At 32.0% G+C, this 22,278-nt stretch overlaps 1 protein-coding gene and 2 pseudogenes across 6 annotated transcripts in view; 1 reads left to right on the top strand and 2 right to left on the bottom strand.

Moving 5' to 3' along the window:
- The window catches only part of PCDH9 (protocadherin 9), an 808,726-nt gene that overhangs the window by 310,756 nt on the left and 475,692 nt on the right, over positions 1–22,278 (bottom strand). The gene's annotated exons all lie outside the window — the stretch shown is intronic.
- Positions 982–1,099, top strand: LOC118609645 (annotated as a pseudogene).
- Positions 1,603–1,720, bottom strand: LOC118609615 (annotated as a pseudogene).

Raw genomic sequence — 22,278 nt, 5'->3', positions numbered from 1 at the left:
CAACTGTTTTCATATCACCGATTTGATAGAAAAAGGCATTTTCACACCCTTTAAAGACATATTCGATCTATATTTTGTGTTAATGATTAGTTCATTCAATCTCATTTTGCATTTGATTTTGCATATGATTCTATCTCACTGAATCTATTTCAGCTATTTGTGTCCTACAGTAAGCAAATGGAGTATCTGCATGCACCATTGTTTATCTAAGGCTACCTTATGGACTTTGTTTATGGCATTTTGCTACAGGGATGATATTTAGATAGTAATTGGTCTAAATTTAAAATTAAAAAAAAAAAACATTGTCTATTCCTCCATTTCCATCTGTTTGTACTTATTTGCTCTTTAAAAAAAAAAAAAGTATCCCACAGTCAATTTGCCACCTCTGCAAACAAGAATGGAAATTCAGGTTGTTTTCACTCAGAAAATACACCAGTTTCTCAGCCATTGTGTTTTATGTCTGACTGTTCTAACTTAAATTGCATGTCCTTGGGGCAGGGAATGGCCTTCCTTTTTTTTTTTTTACAAGGCTAAGTATCCTGTCACTGTTCTACAAAACAATAAATAATGAAGCAAACTGAAGATGTGTGAATTGTGCCAGGTTGACAGGAATGGAGCCAATGTTCTCAGAGGTGTTACAGCCATATTTCCTAACAAGCAGACCAAGCCATTCTCCAACATCTCAGAGCTAAACAATGGCAGAGGATAAAAAATAGTGGAAGTAAGGAGAAAGCAGGAAGACAGCAAAGGGCTAAGTAGATATTTATTTGGAGTTAACTAGTAGTTGCTTGAGCTGACACAGCTGCATGAAACATAGAGATACTGAGGGTCTTTTAACCATTAGGCGTAATTTACAAATGTCATTTCTTAATTACACACTGAAAGAAATTCTCTCACAATTATTTTTTTCTTTTTACTTCCAATGTGTAAATGAGAACACTGAACATAGGTAATACTATGTATTTAAAAGCTGCTATTTAAGCCTATGTTCATGCTACCCTGACAAGTCTGATCCCCTCTGATCTCAGAAGCTAAGCAGGGTTAGGCCTGGTTAGTACTTGAATGGGAGATCACCTAGGAAGACCAGGTGCTGTAGGTGTAAGTGTAAAAAAAAAAAAAAAAAAAGAAAGGAATTGTTAAGTTTACAAGGTCCTTGCAATCTGTGAAGTCAACCAAGGGTTGCTTCACCTAAAAAAAGTAAAATAAAATAAAACCTTTTATTTAGCTTCTCTCATAAACAGACAAAGAGCACCCCTTCTGGGAAGGCTTCCTTGACTGCACTGAAAGCAGCCCCAATTTCAACCTTCTCCCTAATGTCACTCTTTCACTAGCCTGGGTCATTTTCCTTCTAAAATCATTCCTTTCTGAAATAATTTATTTAGTGTTTGGTTTTAAACCTGTCACATTATTGAATATGAGTTCTGTGAGGGGGGTTTATTGGTCTTATTTTACTAATACTGAATACAATGCTGAATTACGAGAGGTATCAATAAATATGTATTTGTTTGTTTGTTTGTTTGTTTAGGCTAGGCAACCCTTGCTTGACCTCATAGATTGCAAGGATCTTGTCAGCTTACCATCCTTTATTTTTTTTATTTTTTATGCCTGTAGCACCTGGTCTTCTATGTGGTCTCCCATCCAAGTACTAACCAGGTCTGACCCTGCTTAGCTTCTGAGTTCGGATGGGATCGGGCTTGTTCAGGGTGGCATGGCTGTAGACAATATTTATTAAAAGATTTTTAAAAAATGAACTTTGAAAAAAATAAATTTTAGTAATCTGTTCATCTTATTTAAATAATTCATAATATGATATTCCTAACAAAAAGTGTGACGCATAGTAGGTATTCAATAAATGTATGTTAAAATAGAAAATGGAGATTTGAGATAAGAAGCTATCTGAATGTTACTATCTTAATTATAGGTTGGGATCCAAAAATTTAAAGCAGCATCTTGTAAAATATTGAACCTTTACCAACTTGGCGGCATGGCATTTTAAAAATATATCTTATAGTAGAGCATAGCTACTGAGTTAAGTGGGAAGAAGGAGGGATGTATAAGAAAAGATAGAAATTATATGACATTAACTGAAACTAAAAACATTCTACTTAATGTTGGCTATTGCCATATATTTACACATATCAATCACTATCATTATTTCTGGAAAATTTTGATGTTATAATGAATGTATACGATACCCATATATTACAAGTTGAATTGTCTCTACAAAATATTGAAATCCTAACCTGTACTACCTGTGAATGTGATCTTAGTTGGCAATAATGTCTCTGCAGATAAAGTTAAGACAAGGTCATTGCAGTGAGCCCTAATCTAATATGACTTGTTCTTACAAAGAGTAGAGATGTCGGCACAGTGCCAGACACACACATTGAGACACACACAAAGGGAAGACTATGTGAAGTCAGAGGGAGCATTCCGTGTACAAGCCAAGGGACACCGGAGGCTACCCGAAGAAGCCCATTCTGTGGACAGATACATCGGTTTCTAACTTCTAGCCTCCACAAGTGAGACAACACATGCCATTGTTCATGACTGCCAGTTTTGGTGCTTTGTTACAGCAATCCTAGCAAACACCATCCACTCTAGATCTAAATATTGGCTCAGTTAACGTATTATGTTACAGGGCATTCGTTTAAATAATTTACATTATTTAATACCATTTAATATTTTATTTAAATAATTACATAGTTGAAATTGATTTGTCTTCCTTGTATTATTTTCTTGCTATAAAATGAGTTTATGGTATCATTCTGTTGCCATCGGCATATTTAGAGAATTATAAGGTCTAAAATTTGGAGATATTATATTAAATTATAGAGCATGTAAACTTAAATATTAATAAATTTTCACATAAAAATATAGGGAGTCAATTTGTAATCTTTGGATCCTCCTCAAATATCAGACAACAGATTTTCTCATCATCAAATGAGATGTTTACTATAAGAAATACATATATTTTCAAAATCTATGGACCTAGTTATGTGAGTGACTTACAAAATTTTACTTATATCCATAGTAAATTAATATCTTCAAATAAATCTTGTCTGATACAATTATCAATGGAATTATCACAGTTATTTTTCTTAAACTTTAATAACGTACATTCTGCTTGACTATAGAATGAACTAAAAGAAACTTCTTTTAGTAGTTGCCAATTTCTATTGACAATGCTTATGTATGTAGAATGAATTTCAATTTTACACCTTATTGACTTAAAAAATGATTGAGTGTAGATGGAAAACCAGTAGTAGAGTCTAACACTAATTTAAATGGTCCCTGTGGGAAAGCAATTTCATTAGCTTGTGCTATACTCTGAAATTATATAACCTACAAAAACACTGCCATTTATAGTTCTCTTTCTACATACTATATGTTTGAATACAGGAAATTTTCACTAAATAGCGGGGTTATCAAAGGGATATAAATAAGAATAAGGATTAGAACAAAATGGTAATTATTTTCCTTTTGTATTTTTCAAAAAAAACAAACTGCACTCCAGTTGCAGATACGTGAGTTTAAATCAATTATTTGCCTCAGTACTGATGCTTCAGTGGAATAAAAAGAGCTCCTGTTAAATAACATCTCCCAGTATATTTAATTTTAAATCAGTCCTGATAATCTTTGAATTTAACCTTGTCGTGATTTCTGTCTCTGGTTCCTATTTCAATCTTAATTATTGTGGGGTTTGTTTAATATTACTGGAAAATTAGGAATTTTGTAGGAATAAGAAATATAAACTCCTGATGCCTGTTTCCTTATTTGTAAAAATAAACTGAAGACTGTAAGACAAAATCTTACATTTACATATTGTAGATTTTTTATGAGTTTTGATTATCTGAGCTAAAGAATAAAATTTAATAAACACAAGTGACAAAGAGCTGTGTGTTCTTTTCAGAAGCCTGTTGTTTGTGTTTTTAGCTATGGTTTGATTTTTATCCAAGAGCTCTTTATTGAAATCATAAACATTACTTTCATGCAATTTTGAATTATATTTTTAAATAAACAAAAGAAACACTAACATGTCTGGCTTTCAAAGTTGCAAATTTAATATATTTTTCGGAGAACTCTGCTGGTAATTGTTTTGTTTATTATTGTATGTTTCTGGTTATGAGTGCTGCCAATATATCTTCTGTAAAGCAGAGTAGTCGAAAATTTTCACTTTAGATTGGGACCTACAGTTAGGACTTAGATTTGGATAAAGGACCATATCTTTCTTCCATGTATTTGGAGTTACTCACATGTTAAGGGAATGGATGAACTTCAGAGGTCATAATGATGTCTACGTTGTGGTATGGTTAAGTAGTGTTAAAGTGCATAGTACAGAATCTCAAACTGGCACTTAGCAAATATTATTTCCTTTCTTGACTCTTTCTTCTTTTTTCAAAATGATAAGAATGAGTGCCAAGATAATTGGCTTTTGATTGTAGCCCTGTCATTAAGAATGTCTTGTTCTTGTGCAAGTCATTTAAGCACTCTGTGTCAGCTTTCTTGTTTACAGGAGAAGAGGTTTAACTTCTTAGATATCTTTCCATAAATTCTGAATTCGTCATCTCTACTTTTTTATTCTATATGCAAGCATTATGGTAAGTAATTTCAAAGAGGCAGATTGCTCAATTCCTCCTGCCCTAGCCTTGTATAACAATGTAGTACTGCATCTAGACAATTTTAAAATTCACAAATAGGTGCTATTTTTGTAGCTCTAGATTTTATTAAGGGTCATCTATCATTTGTCAGTCTCTGTACTATTTTTTAAATATATTTCATCTCAATCTTTATAGTATGAAGAATAACAGTTTTAGGAATTTCATTTCATGCTGGTTAGCTTGGCATCCCAAGTGAACTTAGCATTATTAATTTTACTATTACTTTTAAAAATAGTGATAAATTATTTGCCTGTCACTTAGCACTGTTACATTAAAAAATAGAGAGAAATCATATGCCTCATATTTTAATATGATTCACTGAATAACACATCTTCTATCATTATAATCATTGCAGTCCAATGGAAACATATTACATGATATTAATAATCAAATTCTGTTCCATTGGACCAAACTTATTTTTAATCCATCGTTTGTAATCCATACCAAATAACTGCTTGAAACACTGCAAAGATATTAAAGAAAATATCAAATGCACCTGCACAATAATAATATCCATAATCCCCAGGTGACTTAAAATATATGCTTAAAATTTGGAAAGTTGTGGAGAGGTTATAATTTTAGTAAAGAACAAGTGTCAAGTTATTGTGGAAGCTAATATCTTCAATGTAAACATCAAAGCTCTTTTCATTTATTACATCTCTCTCTCAAAAATAACATCATTACTGAAATAAAAAATTAATGATGTGTCCATATCATCTATCTCTTTAGAAATCTAAAACCTAGCTAAGAAAGACAGTTCTGCATTTTAAAGTGCACAGGTAGGCCTCGTTCTATAACTGGAATGCATGATTCAGAGGGGAGATTATGTATATCCTCACTGTTAGAATCATAAAACTATAATCCTCGTGTATAGAGAAGCATAATTTTGTGTAAAATATGCACTACAGTTAGCAATTCTAATATAATTTATATATTTGTTTTCTCTTTTACTATTAAAGTATGAACATCTATTTACATGTCAATATTGATTCATTTTCCAACTACTCATAGTAGGTATGTGGACTAAAGCATCTTTTAGATCAAACTCAAAAAGATGTAGATAGTGATACAGAAATGTCTTGAAGGTTAATGGATTGACCATGGTTAGAAAATCATTAATGTGTGTACAGCCATCAGGGTAACTGTCATCTTAACTTCTTTATAAAGCAATTTAGAAAACCAGAAACACAATGCCCAGACAGCAATTTTAAGATAACAGAATTTTAAAAAATGCTGTCTAATCAATGTGATACTTTATTTACGTACCTTAAAATAAGGGAAAATGTGTGTCTTGGTTAAATTATAAAAAGCCACTGTCAACAATGTTTTTTATTATTTTTTTAAAGTTATGTAAATATGAATTCCATTCCTTTAAGCTCCAGGATAATAAGTGAGCTGGTTTAAATGTATAAAACACATATAAAAGTAAATAGGGAACACATACAATATTATAAAACTTTTTAAAAATATATATTAGTTAATATTCTGCTTCAGTGATAGTTTGATTTCCTTTTAAAAATACTTGCTTTGCATTTGAATTTTTATTTTAAAAAGAATTTCAGTTTTAAACATTAGCAACAGTAACTTTCTTTTTTAACTGCAATTAGACAATTATGAACAACATCTTCTAAAGAAAACATTTATCATATAATTGTAAGCTATTTCTATTTTTTAAAGTATACAATTGATTATTTTATAAAGTTGATATGCTATGGTACTCATTTTCTTCCATCTATTCCTGATATAACTTAACAAACATTGGCTTTAGCTTTCTCTCTTGGTTCCCTTTATCCTTACTTTATTTTTTGCTAGATGTCTATATTTAAAGTCCACTGAAATTGTAATAAACATAGTCGATTGGTAAATCACGTGCTTTTAAAAGTGTAAAGTTCGATGAAAGAAATAAATTTCAGAAACACATGGAAGTATAGCATTTGTATCTCATCTCCATTACTCTAAGCCCAGAAAACTCCTCAAAATTGAGTAATAATTTAAAATGCATGAACCAAAATTGAACACAAAACCTTTTATGTAGTACAGAAGACAGTCACCGAGGTCTTTAATATATGTTATCTTATTAAATATCTATTTTAAAGATTTAGGAACCAAGTTTCAGAGTGACTGAGTAACTTAGTAATAGGTAATATATATAACTTTTTGTGTCCAGGCACTGTTCGAAGCATATTGCATATACTCAATAATTTATTCACATAGAAAGCCAAATAGTTATTAATCAGCGAAGCCAAGATGGGAAACTAGGCTTGTCAATACAAAGCATATGCTCTACACATTATCAACCATGCTGATTATTCCTTTATATGAGAGGAACATTTAAAAAGGATTTTCTTATGAAGAAAACAGAATACAAAATTGTATTAGTAATCAAAAAATATGAACATTTAACTATATTTACCACTCAGGTGCTGAGGGTCTTGGACTAGTTAGGAATATGATATTTAAACAGAAACGTAAGTATCACTGTAAGTGTGTGTGTGAGAGAGAGAGGAAGGGAGGGAGGGCGAGAGGGCGGGAAAGAGAGGGAAACGACAGGCACAGAGACAGAGATTTCTCTAGGAATCACATATTATATGAATTTTTGTGGTTTTTACATAGAGGTCAGAATAATAATCAAAAAATGTCCTGGCCAAAATTTGAGTATAGTAGAATAATCTTTCCAAACTTGCTCTCAATTGATTCATATTTGTTGAATACTCGATAGTACTTTTGATAAACCATCCTGACTGACGTCCTGAGTCGTCAGAAGACTCGGAGCCAACTAGATACTCCGTAGTCTGTTTTCTGTGCCCATAAACTTCCACTGGGGGGATGAAGTACTTGCAATACTAAGTTCTTTTGTTCCCGTTCTGCTTATTTCATTAATAACTTTACTGATAATTATATAAGTTAATTGGCTATTATGAAACAGCATGAACTTGCAGTGAAATGTGAGTGCGAGATAAAGAAATAGTGTTTCTATGGAGATGAGGTTGAGTACTTAGGAAAACCTTGATGAAGTTGCTAAAAAAATTCAGTTGAGAATGATGTGAGCAGTTATACCAAAAAAAAAAAAAAAAAAAAAAAAGAGAGAGAGAGAGAGAGAGAAACAGTCAAAAAATTTCCAAGGGTTCTCTACTAAGATTCCTAAAAACAAAATCTAGAATTCACAGTTAATGCACTGTTTTGGGTGTTTTTGTAAGAAAAAAGAGCAGAGCTCCAGTTAACACTCAGAGAAGGCCAGTGGCCTACATATTATATGTTCCAAGATAAAATAAATATTTTAAGGTATCTATTTAGATATTTAACCTATTCATTATGATCACTTTGGATGAATGATTACATTGTATAAATATATTTATGTTCAAACGAAGCTTTAAATTAAGATAATTGTCCTCTTCCAGTATTTTCTCAAATCATTTAAATGCATTTAAATTCTTAACCATTTTGTACACATAATTCATATTCTGAAAAGCAATTTTACCATCAAAGAATTAGTATGGCCTTTTAATAATTCCCTTTCAATTATAGAAATTTATAAAATAATGTTCGTTGTGCCATAATACAAACACCAACATTATTATAATGTCAGCTCAGTGGAATCAAAACCTTGAAAAGTTGAACCCAGTCGCACTTCACACATTGTAATAACACACGCGTTCACAGGCATGAGCACACACAAGTGAAAGCACAGGATCCGATCACGGGCTTTTGAAGCTTTTAGGCTAAAGATTACAACCTCCTCCTAATTTAACACAACCTTCTCATGTGTATTTAATTTTTTTGTTGTTGTTCCAAATTATTATTGTATTACTCTGAAAAATAAAGAACAGCTTTAAATTGGAATCAATGCATCTGAAACCTTCATTTTTTTTGTACGAATATAGCAATGTTCGTGTTATAGTGATTTAATTTAAAAAGAAAAATCCTCAATAGATTATTTAAATGTTATCTAAGAATATAAAGACATAATTGCTTTCAGAAATATAATATGAATAGATTTCTAATGCTGAAAAGAACAGTTTCTATAATTTTTATATGCAAATGCTTTTGAAAATTACCTTACCTGATACATGGCAAGGTCTTGAACGCATTTTTAATTAGATGATCTTTTGAAAATTCTATTTAAATAAAGGCTGATGATTCATGGGATAAACCATCATAGTAAATTACTTTTTTACATCTTCTTCAATACTATAACTACTAAAGAATTCTAATTATTGAGCTTTTCATGTATTTCTTTCTAGTTATTTCTTTGGTAGGAATCAGCAGATGTGTTTAAGAGTTTAGATTACCAATTTCATCTCCTGATTATTTTGACAAATATTTACAGAGGATCAACCATGTCCGAAGCACTTTGAAAGCTGACATCAGCATGGATGGAGCGTGTGTGTGGTCATCAAGCTTTTTAGTTTCATATCGCACCATCCTGGATTTCTGTAAAACTGATCCAATTCTAAGAGCAACAGAAATGATACACATATATTTTGATGCTGATTCGGTATTTCCTCACTTTGTAATTAATGACCATCCTATTTACAGGTAATTTAGAAAGGTTCTTTTCATTGATAAGAGGCAGAGATTAATGGAATCTTGGCAGTTTAGAATATGGCAAATCAATCAATCAACTATTTTTGTAGTTCATTATATTTAATGCACAGTTTATTCTAGATAACCTGGGTAGTTTTATTTAGGTTAGTATTTTTTACATATGTTTTTAGTATTTTTATTTTAAAGACAATTCTTATATCCATTTGCTCAGTAAGATTCTTTGTTTTCTAGGAGTCTGCTATTCTACAAAGTGTTTTTGGACAAGTTTACAGTTTTTTCAGGTTTTACTTTCATTAATGGGTTACTGCCATGAAATAAAATTTCATTGTTTTTTACAATTTCTTGTTTTGGTTAATGACATCTCAGAGGTTCTATAGCTTACTAAATTAAACCGAAGGTACTACTATTGGGAACTAGTACACAACACACCGTACCAATATAAACTCCCTCAAACACAAAACAACATGCTGCCTAATTCAAGGAAAATATGATAAATTTAAATGTAATGTTTTATAAATACTTTTGCAGCCAAATATAATTCAAACAAGGAGAAAATAGCAGTAAAATTAATGTGCCAAAAATAAATATGAATCATGTGTGCATAATAACTATGCATTGATACAGACAATGCAGTGCATTTTTATATTCGCACGTGAAATATTTATGTCTTAGAAAAGCTCTGGTTATTAAATTCCCACAATTTGTCACCTGCTATTACAGAAACTATTTTAAGTTAAATTTTGTTTTACATTCACTTAATTTGTGAACAAATAAAAAGTGTAGATATGATGATGGAATTATTTAATGGATTGTATCCCTGTTAATGAAATGGGTTATTATTACTTTGTTTTACTTCTCCTAAAATTTACTTTAAAAAAACACAAGTGTTCAAAAAGATATCTCAATTCCTACTCACAGAGGGATTTTAGCTCTCATGACCACAGGTATTCTGACCCTACTACTCCATAGGTTGTTCCAAATAGAAATCATAGAGGTCCTGGAAAACCAGCTCAATTATACTCCTCCTTTTATTCAAATTCTACGTCTAGGCATTCCATCAACATTGCCTGCTGAATTAACTGCAGACATATAAGGCAAATATCACAGGCATCTTAATTCAGACTTAATTCCATATGCTCGGGAAAAGACTTGTCACAATGGGTTTACCCCCTACAAGTACATTATTTGTATATTTGATGAAATTAACCACTAAATTCTTTCTTTCCTTTTCTCCAGTGCCCAGATATCATATGACCAGAAAGGATTCCAGCTTTTGAAGTTTTCATTTTAAACAAGAGCCTTAGATTGTTCCATCAGTATGTTGAAGGAAATATGCTGTTAGACATTTATTTACATTGGAAATTTAACTTAATCCACTCTTGCAGTCACACAACCCTGATCAGATGACTTACATTCCTGAAAATTGCACAATGCTTTGCTTTTTCTTTAGAGATATATTCCAAAATGCGTAACAAAACTTATGTGGCCTCCCCCTACTGCTGAGTTACTTCTTCGGTTTTATCACTTTCCACTGGCCTCTTCTTTGTCTCTAAATCTCAGCTTTCTTGATCTCATTCCTTTACTGACTACGTCACATTGCCTCTGATTTCTGGCCTTTTGAACACAGTAGCATCTTTGCTTGTAACACTCTCTTGCATGAGCATTGCCTTGCTGTCTTCCTTTTTTTTTTTTTTTTTTGACCCAAGTCTCTCATTAAAAGTCACCATCCAAGAGTTTGTCTGCTGTGTGCTCTTAAAACACTGTACTTCTTCCTTTCTTCCTACACCTTCTTGCTAGCAATAGTCTGATATCTGTTTTCATTTAGCTTATATTCCTCATAAGAGCATACATACTGCTCTATCAGAGGAAGTGTGATGCCTGGCACATAATAGGCACTTCATAAATATCTGTGGAGTTGAGTTGTATTTAAAGATATGTTTATCAGATATTGTACATACTCGTACAAATATATACACATAACAGTTTTGAGGTTTTGTTTTGTTTACTTTGGGTTTTTTTTTCCCCCATGATGGTGCTGTCTTGTTACCCCTGTATCCTTATAATTAGAATGCTAAAAGTTATCTATGACTCTATATCAATATGGCTCAGTCTTTTTTCCTATTGCTTACCATTGTTCAGTCTTTTTAGACTTTTTTCTTTTCCTAATCTCCCCTGTCCTGTGAAATCTGAAAACCACATGTATACTGTACAGCTGTTTGTGTACTATCCATAGCGATTATGACATCTAAGATTTTTTTTTTTTATCCTCCATGATAAATTTTCACCCTTGGGACAATATTGTTCTGTTGAGACTGTCTCATCTATCTTTATTTCATACTAGTTTATCTATCAATCTATCTATCCAACTACCTATCTATCATCCATCTATCATCTTTTTTATCTAGAGAAAAAAAAAGAGGAAAAGAGAGAGAGAAATGCCTAATTGAGCACTTCTGATATACTACTTCGGCTGCTTTTTGCAGAATCTTTTTCTGTTTCCAGATCAGTCTCAGAGTTTGGGTCTGCCCAGCGGTTTTTCACAAAAAGAGCATCCTCTTTTTTGATTTTTGTGTTGGTCTCCTGGCTACTGCGTACTTTACTGAGTGTTAACAACCGTTAATTTGTATGGAAATATTAAAGTCATAAGGCATTGTAATTTTAGATTGTCATATTTTATATTTACCATAGTTATAATTTTATTCATGTCAGTTTCCAAATGAAATGTTTTATGTGTTCCCAACTGGAATTAATTTTCTTTATCTAATTACTTTTAAAGCTATATCAGAGTTAAAGCTTTGACAGATATTGGTGGCATTAGGATCTTTTCAGTTTCCACAGGCAGCTTGAAAAATAACTCTCTATGGGCAAACATCTCAGGTGCAGGGAAAACCATGGTCTTGCATGAGCAGCTGCAGAGTGAACGGAATTGCAGCCCTATTTCTTGTTGGCTCTGGCTTTTATTAGTCCACAGAGTAGTTAGAAACAAATGGCAGGGGTTTGCTGGGAACACTTTACAATGCCTCTAGGGACTACCGCCTTGTTAAATCTACCTGCAGTGGCAGTTGTCACTTAAATACAATGTTACAACCTGTTATGACACAGAAGGTAGGTGGCTTGTAAAGCCACAATCAAGGGAGCTTCAATGATTATGGCAAGTATCAAAGATACTTCCCATTTGTCTTTTTCTGGATTTTCTCTTGTTCTCAGCAGATACTCACAGTTTATGTGCCTAATACCAGTTTAGTCAAGACATACTATCAATTTACATGGTTTAACTGACATGTCATACTTGTCATCAGCCTTAGTTGTTTCCTTCAATGTAATGAATCATCCAATATCATGTTGGATTAAGAAACAAACAGGCAAAATGGAGAGAAGTTTCCAAATGTTCTCCATTTCCCACCCCTGCACAAAATCATAGGTATTATGATATCTAATCTTGCTACTTCCATGAAGCCCCTGCCCCAGTCCAATGAATGCATTCTTAGGCCATATCTCAACATTAACACTGAAAGTCTCTGTGTCGGCAGACACTGTGTCTAAGTACTTCACTTAGATTTTCCTCAAATCAACCAAACAAGAGAGGTGTTATCATCATCCTGATTTTACAGAAGAGGAAACAGGCTGAGAAGAAAAAAAGAATTTGTGGTATAGTGAACAGCCAGGAAAGAGATCACGGGTGTCAAGTCTGAGGTTATGCACACCGAGACTACAGGCTTCATCTTTATGCTGAACTACATTTTGCCCAGTGCTACAGAGCAAAACGAATCATCTTCTCCCCTCCTCACTTGTATTCAAATTTTATCTGTCTTTCAAATTTAAGCCCCTTTTCTATTTCAAGTTTCCCTAAAGGAATGAGGTTCACCTATTTTAAATCTAGGAACTCTTGATGTATTACTGTTTCTTTTTTTAATATTCTTTGCCTTAAACAGATTGTCCCTAAATGGATCAAAAGGTTTTAGAGGGAGGGACTATTTCTCGTATTTCTAGTATATTTTTATAATGACTAGTACAATGTCTCCAACATACTATAAAACTGTAAAAAAGTCTTAGATTTAGTCATAGCTGGGAAATGTTTAGAGTTACCACACAGTCCAAGAAAATAAATGACAGGTTACTCTAGTCTTTCACTTGACTTTTGCAGCATAGTCAGTTAAGTGTCTTGTTTTTTAATTACAATCATGCTCCTTAATTATTCTGTATAATTGGTCATTTCATTGATTTAACCTATCTATTGGTATAATCTTATCAATATATGAATAAACACCTGAAATTTTTTGAGCAAATTATAAAATCCCTTGGTAAGTTCTTAACTATTGTAAGTCAATCTGAGAAGCAGACATACAAATATGAGAAGCAACAGAACAGTCTCCAGCAGCAGCCAAATAGTTATTGACCTGGTAAATTAAGCGATCTTTAGCTCCCAGTACACGAAATTATTACTGCATTAGTCTCGCAGAAGTCTACGTATTGGTTTTGTTCTTATTTTCCAAATAGAGGAAAAAAGATATATACATAGCAAGATGACAAGTAGAGCAGTGGCATGAAAATTACGATTCTTTAGAAGGAAATCATAGTGACTCTTTAATAATCATGATGGGAAACCAGACTTTAAAAGCTTTTATGGCAACCTGAATCCAAAATAGACATAGTTTTAAGCTTAAAGTTGGAAGAAATGGTTGCATCTAAATGGTTGTAATAGTTGACAAATAATTTAACTTTCTCAACTCTTACTTTCTCATTTGTAAATTAGTTAAAATACAACCAACATAGATATCACTTAAGTATTTATATTACTAACCGTACAAGAACTATTACCATGATTATGGTCATCATTGTCACTATACATTGCCACTTCTTTTCAAAGTAGGTTTTGATGAATCGTCATGAAGAAATAAAATACAATACTACAAATTATTCACCTAAAATTTTCACAGTGAGTCAGCAGAAAGTGTTACCTGGTGATATACATTCTTTTGTTTCTACATTTGTCTTGATCAACATCTTTAGGAAACAATTATAATTAAATTGTTTATTGCAATAAAAAATCTTGATGTTTGAAGTTTAGAACTTCTTTATACAAATTTAAAGCAGGAATTGAGTTATAAACTTTGTCTACGAAATGCTTTGTTTATAGAGTAGGTATTTTATTTTATATCTGGCTTTAAAAAGCATTATCCTTATTAAAAAGAAATACAAAGGGAAAAGGATTCTTCTCATACTTTGTCACATATAATTTCTATCTTATGTCAATATAGTAATTTAAAATCATATCATAGATTATGTATATATGTAAAGAAAGTAATTGGTTGCATTCCTAATCTAAGGAAAAAAAAAAGATTAGTTTTGATAACACTAATTATAGGAGCTTCAAGTACACTTTGTTTATTAATAGAAATGTATTTTATTTATTTTTAAAATTCAACTCATATTTATTTCTAGGAAAATCAGTATGGTTTTCTAAATCAACAGTCAATATTAAATAACTATGAGATGACTGGCTTTTTTATTAGCTAAGGGAATAGCATCAATTCAAGTATTTCAAGATATTTGGAGAGGTCATCTGACATAGGCTCAATATAATATTTTCAATTAAAAGAAATCAATTCCTATTTTTCCATATGCTGCAAAAATCATGTGACAAAATAAATATTATTTATCCTCTAGAAAAGATACATTGATCCTATATACTATGTCTTGTGAATAAGGGTGCAAGGTAGAAAGTGTAACCATTTCTTACTTTACGCTATTTTCATTTGATAATAAATGAGTAATTCGTGAGTTGAGTAATTTGTTAAAAGTGGCACACTCAAGATTTGAACAGAGGCTTTGTTCTTTTCTTCAGAGGCGGCATTGCCAGGCAGAGTACAGGACTAGCAAAATGGGCATCACTCAGTTTAGAAATACTAAACTTCTTAGAAATACAGATTGTTAACACTTTAATAATAACTTTTAAATTGAAATACAAGGAGAATGAATATAGAGAAATAAAACTTTTTTAAAAGACTATTCAAAACAAAAGGCCCGGGTCCTAATTTTGCCCCAAGAAAGACATGTAGATTTCCCACATAAAGTAGGATCGGATATAGTTTGGGCAACTCGAAGTAAACCACAGGTGATCTATGAGATATAGGGTTACTGTGGGATAAGTATGAGTTATTCTTCTGAGGCTATCACAAGCTCCAATAAGCTGGGCTTTGTTTATATGGCCAAACTGAAGCATGCGATTGATTTAACTCAGAAATACTAGGAAAGGGATAGATAATAACATCTGTGTGTTACCCTCAGAGCTTTTTGAGATAGTGATTTGCCATTTTCCAGAATTTGAAAATGTTAAATACTATTTTTTAAAATTCTGCTTCATCAATGTCTATTTCTTCAGTATTTTTTTTTTCCAGTTTGTTTCACTTACAACTCTGTTTCAACTTGTGTCATAGTCACTTTTTTTCATCACAGATCGTACAAAACTCCATCTATTTCCTGGGGCTCCTTTCCTTCATTATGTCTTTACATGTTCTTAGACTTTGTATCTACTCTAAGCTCAACCATCATGCTGTGCAGATTTTTACCAATTCAATATACCTAGTTTCGACATCCTTTTCAAGTTCAATATGTGAATGTACAGTTAGTTACCTATAGGATATCCATAACTATGTATTCTATTGGCTTCTAGAACCTTAGTAGCAAGTATTTGTACAACAAATATGTTTTGGATTAACTAATAAATATACAAACCCAAATAAAGTCACTTAATTCTCATTCGTGTATACTGACACCATCCATTTCAAAACCTAATTGTGAAATGAGATTGCAAAGATCTCTCCACTGTTGCCATTTTATACCTTTCATTCTATGCTTTAAGATTATTCTCTTTAAGAGACCTTGACTTTTTCCAGCTCATTTTATCTATATTGTAGTTTCTAGAGGATAAAGTTCAAAATTATTTAATTCGAATGCAGAGAATATGTTGTGGAATTAAGTCTTGCTCTTTTCTGCCTGGGAAAATTTGCCTATCTTTTTCTTTCTCCTTAAATGAACTTCTTTTCTTTTTTAAAATTAGATTTATTGTAGTGATATTGGTTCATAAAATTATAAAGGTTTCAAGTGTACAATTCTATAATACATCTTCTGTACATAACATTGTGTTCACCATCCAAAGTCGGATCTCCTTGATCTGTACTTCTCTATGTGTTATCAAAATTCCAGGACTCTTTTTCAAAGGCCGCCTTATTTATATGAAGGCTTTTCTAGACTTGCATCTACATGTACTATCCTCTTAATATTTTCCTCTTTTAAGACATTCGTTATGGTCTGCCTTCTTTTACAACTATTCGTATACTTACTTTAGATACCTTACATTTCACCTTATTTTTCCTGTCGCAATGCCTGAGGCTCACTGCCTTCACCCCATATTTTTCCACTTCACTGATTTTATCTCTGTAATAATTCAGCTATTTAAAGCATCATGTGCTCCATCTCTCATTTATGTACATTGATCTGTCCCACCAGTCTTCCTCAGTTTTTACTAATAAATAGAGACCATGTGTGTAGATATGTTATGTAAAAGTTCTTTTCTGCTTTTCTGACAGCATCTTAGTTCGAATTGTGCACAAAGTGTTGACATCTATTTAGTATCAAACTAAAACTGGAAAGCTCATAGTAGTATAAAACTAAAAAATATATAAACATTAAACTCCTAAAAAAGTATGTGAGAGTTATCTTTTTTGTGATACAGTTTTGAATCAATTTCTTCACTAACAATGCAACTTTTCCAAATCTAATTCAGTTTGTTATTGCGCCAGAAACCACTGTCTGAAAATCATTATATTATGGAAATTTAATAATTAATAACAATAAATACAGTCAGCTTACATTTTTATAGCACTTGCAAATTTTAAAAGTACTTTCTCTGCTATTACCTCATTTCAGCCTCATAATAATCCTGCTGTTATGTATATGGCACACAGAAGAGCAAATTCATTGTAACTATCTGCATTTTTTTTTTTTTGCATCCCACTGTTAATGTGCTCCATTATCAACATGTTAATTATATAACAAAATATGTTTCCTCTGGTGGCTGTATAGAAAAATATCTATGGACATTTAAAAATTCAGGTAAGTTTGCTTTGAAAACCAAGAGAGTCAATAAACAGTTGTTCTCAACTGTAAAAATTATGTTTTGAAATATACTTTATTAAGAGAATATATGTATCTAGCCACTAGTATGTGCTATCTTTGTGAATTCTGCTGGTACTTGTGCATCTTTGAAGACTAAGGTTCGATTTTAATTTATAATATGAACCCCATCTTCTCAAGGAGTCTAAAACCATACAGTTTACTCAAAATAAAGCCTTACACAGCCCTCTAGTGTCCCAAAGCTAGAGACACTCCCCCCCATAAGAAAATACATTCAAGCATGACTAACGTTACCCCTCACCCACCTCCTTCGCTGTGGAAACTCTGCTGACAATACTACTTCTAGGAGCACATATTGTTTAAACTACAAAAATTATAGCGTTGGCAGTGGGAACTGAACTGTTCTCACATCACTAGAGAAAGAGCTCTGAGTACATGACAACTTAGAAACTGCCTTCATGGGGGAAAATGTTCAGATAAATCAATTTTCTGCAGGAAAAAAAAAATAATTTGCTGTGCACTTATTTAAACAGCTGACTGAAGAGTTTATTATGCTTGATTGCAGGCCTTCAGCAATAGTTATTGCTTCTTTTCCCTTCTCTCACTCCCTCCCAATGAATTCCCATTGACAGAGCCTATAGCCATTCTCTCAGAAATCAAAGAAAACCTGACATTGCTAAAAAATTAACCTCCAAAAGGTATCTTCAGGTGCTGCCTGTCAAATCAAATTTTAATAGACAACTGTGAACTGAGAGTTCATTCTTTATAACATGGTCACATTGCGAAATCCACAAGCTGCCCCTGATCTGCAGATGGAGCTATTGATAAAACAGTACTATCCATTTGAGGGAAAACAGGGCACAGACTTGAGTTTTACTGAATCTTTATTTTTGGAACTATGCCTCAGGACATATCCTAAATACTACCTTTACAATTAAATAAACCTATCCTCTAAAAATTAAAAACAGCTTTAAAATTTGATGAGTATTATCTATCTTGGTTACAGAATTGGATCATATACAACCTACATTAAAAAAAAAGAGAGAGAGAGAGAGATATGCCAGTGAAAAGTTATTCAAGCACATGGATAGACTATATAATATATAATAGTACAGAAATAGATTTATGTATCATTTCTCTCTAAATGGGAATTTAGAATAAGGAACACTAGATTAGCTAACATTTAGTTTAAATTTTTTCTGATGGAATACATACATATCGTGTGTGTGTGTGTGTGTGTGTGTGTGTGTGTGTGTGTGTGTGTGTCAAATAGTCTCTCATCACAATATAGCAGGTAGGTGACATAGCTACTTAAGAAAATCTAAGTATAGGATGAATATAGATGAACACAGAACTGTCTAATTTTAAAGTTGGAAGGAATTTTGGTGATACTCTAGGTAAGATGACATAGATTGTTAGAGGTAGAAGAGACTTCAGTGCTCATTCTTTTATTCTTTCAACAAATACAAATGTAACTCATATCAATGGTTACACTTGGTTGGTATTACGATTAAACAATCTGAAAAACCATCTCTTACTCTCAAGAAGTTCGCAGGTAAGGCACAGAACAGACACTCCAATGGCTTTATGACAGTGTAAAGAGCCATGGAAAAAGAAGGAAAATCTCTAACCATAATTACTGTGGTATATGAGAAAAGAGAATTTAAAAAGTCATTTAAGCTGAATATTTAAGGTCACCTAGGAAATTTCATAGTTTTACAGAAGTAGAACTGAGTTAGCAAAATATCATGGCTGCTAGATGTCAAAATCAGTGTCAGAAATAAGTTTTCCTCCTTTTATTTCCAGAATTTTTTCACAACAAAACACATGTCTAGGTAAAGTATATATGAGTATCTGCTCAGAATGGAATTAAAGAGTCCTAGTGAATAGTCTAACCGGATGCTAGAATACGGTTAATACATCTGTCCTCAATTATGAATCTCATGAATTATATCAGGAATCCCATGAAATTGACCTTGAGATATACTGCATTAAGGTTTTAAAAATTATTAACATCTTTTAAAGTTTAAAACAACTTCTTTATCCAAATTTAAATGTTTTCTACTGCTGTGCATATCTATTGGCATAGCTCGAATAACAGAATACTGAACTCCTGTCATCATGGAATGCTTAAAATATGCTAAAAAAAAAAATAACACCTGGTCCAATGTATTGTCAAAACAGCTGTCCTTTTGTGTTTTGTTGCTGTAGGATTAAAAAAAAAAAAGCAAAATGCTATATCTGATTTTTCCTGATTATTTTAACTTTTCTATGTGATAAGCAGTGGAAACTACTTTAACATAGATGTTTTGCATCTGAAAATTACTATAATATCTATCTTGATATCTCACAGGAAAAATAAACCTAATCACTATAATCACCATGGGGAAAATAAACGCACATATTCTACACTCATCAAAATTAGAATTCTTTAGAAGAGAACAAGAATAAGAGAAAGAAAACATGCATTATATTTGTAAAAATGTGTTGAATGCTGCAAAACACTAAAAACACGATAACAATATGTTCTCAAATTTTACAATAAAGTCAAAATGTTTAAAATAATGGTCAGCATTTTTATTTCTAACCTTGAAATAGATGTTAATCATATTTAGTTTCATTGAAAATATGTCATATTTTAAAATAAAAGAGTTTCTCCTAGTGCGGTTGGTGAAAGGGGTGGGAAGAGAAGGACACTGGTTTACCTGCTTAACCCTGGGCAATTCTTAATGCACATGGAAAACAAATTTTAAAAAATCTGCCATCATTCATCCAAACCTCTGGCTATGCTATATTGAGCCATGGAGTATTGAGCTTCTGAATTTCTATTTAAAACTTTACACATCAGTGTGTAAATCAGTAACAAACTAGATGATTCCCATGCTATGGAAAAAATTTCTTTGATATGAGCTTCCATATGGCATGGAGTTATTTTGTCAATCTTCAATTCACTTTCTAAGATATAAATTTGAATTAGACATTAGTTAGCCTTGAAGGAAACAAAATTATATCTTCGTCATCAATGTATAACCTGTTAGGTTTCAGAGAGAAATATTTCCTTGATTATAATATACAAATTATTGAAAAATAAAAACTTTTTAATTTTGGTGGATCGAAAACATCATATTGGGTTTTGAAAACCTTTACATAATTCAATATTCTAATCTCTAATAAGATGCACAAAAAGGAGTTATGACATGAAATAATAAAATTATGTTCATTCTACAGGTATTGATTAAAGTTCATACACTAGGTATTGATTATGGAAAATTATATTCTTAGATTTTATTTCTATTTTCTGAGATATTTGGTTACAATCCCAATAAAGCCAATGTAATCGAGTACAACCACACAAATCCATACTAATCTATAACTGTTCATTTACATATTATATTTAGTTCGATATTATATAGTATGTTACACAAATACCATTGGTTGTAATATAACAATCAAATATTACTAGACATTTCAACTGCATTTAGAATTACTTTTAATTTCATTATAAAATAGTCCAATACAGTTAGCCCTTGAACAACATAGTTTGAATTGTGTAGGCCCACTTATACACGGATGTATTTCAATAAATACAGTTGGCCCTCCATAGCCCCAGGTTACACATTGCAGATTCATTCGATCAACTGCTAATCAGAAACAGTACTTCTGATTCGGAGTTGGGACTCTGTGACTGCAGGAAACAGACTATATCATTGGTGTACAACATTTACAAAAGGGGATTGAGCAATCGTGGATTTTTTCCTGGAGGGAAGTGAGTCTGGAATCAATGTACTATGGAGACCAAAAGAGGCCTGTGGTTTTGGGGAGTCGAAGTTATATAAGGATTTTAAACTTCAGTACCCCTAATCCCCATGTTGTCCAAGAGTCAGTTGTAATTGCATTATTTAAAGATATCCCAATGAAACAATTATATACAGTTACTACTAAAAAATAATAGTATTGTACATTCATCTATCGCTAGACAGTTATCCAAATGGTACGGTACTGGGACAGTGATGATTTGAAGAAGGAACCAATTATTTGAGAACTGTCTGAACATACCTACAATACAGGCAACTAAATATGAAACAGTTGATACAATATGATACCAAATATCAAGCTCTCAGTGGTGGATTTACTTAGGTTTAAAGAAGATTTAAAGCACTGTGTTATCAAGTGCATTTATCTAGGTAGTAGGAAGCATAGATTCTAATCCAGATTCCACCATTAACCATGTCATCTGTCAAAATGTTTTACTCTTTATGACCATTAATTTACTCATCTGGAATGGGAACAGCAACATTCCCCTGCTTATATCACGGACTTGTGGCATTATACTTGTTTCTATAAACAATAGTTTTCTGTTTGTCAAGTCTCATTCAAATACATATTGATTGAATTTTGCTATCTTTTCCAGTAAGCTTTTTATATTATTATACTAAGAAAGAAAAAAAAAAAAAAACTTTCCTCTAAGTTTCTTAGAAAATCCACACACAAAAATAGAAAGTAAAATGAATCTATAAGGTGCTATGTATCATTGTGACTTGAACATAGTAGTTATCAATAAATACTAGGTGATAAAATTACTTATTAAATATTCTTAACTCACAATTGTATCAAATCATCATTTTTTCATTAAAAATGTCAAGATGTTTCTCAAGATTACTTCTTATGGACAATTTGCCACTTGCTTACATATCTAAATGTTCTAGAATTGGTCAGTCGTTTTCCCCAAAACAACATTGTTTTATCAGGCTTAATATTTTTCAAAATTGAATATTGAATGGGTCAAATTGTGCTCTCCTAAATAGAAATATGTAATATATTCATATGATAGGTGACAAATCCATTATTAGGTTGGTTTAGTTAACTAGTCCTAATATCAGTAACATGAAATAGTAGAAGTGTGGATAGGACATTCAGCCACCAGCTGTAAGAAGCT

Source organism: Rousettus aegyptiacus, unplaced genomic scaffold, assembly GCF_014176215.1.
Source record: "Rousettus aegyptiacus isolate mRouAeg1 unplaced genomic scaffold, mRouAeg1.p scaffold_m13_p_11, whole genome shotgun sequence".
Lineage (NCBI taxonomy): Eukaryota > Metazoa > Chordata > Mammalia > Chiroptera > Pteropodidae > Rousettus > Rousettus aegyptiacus.
Note: the sequence above shows the minus strand (reverse complement) of the source record. Positions and strands in the feature narration are given on the sequence as shown.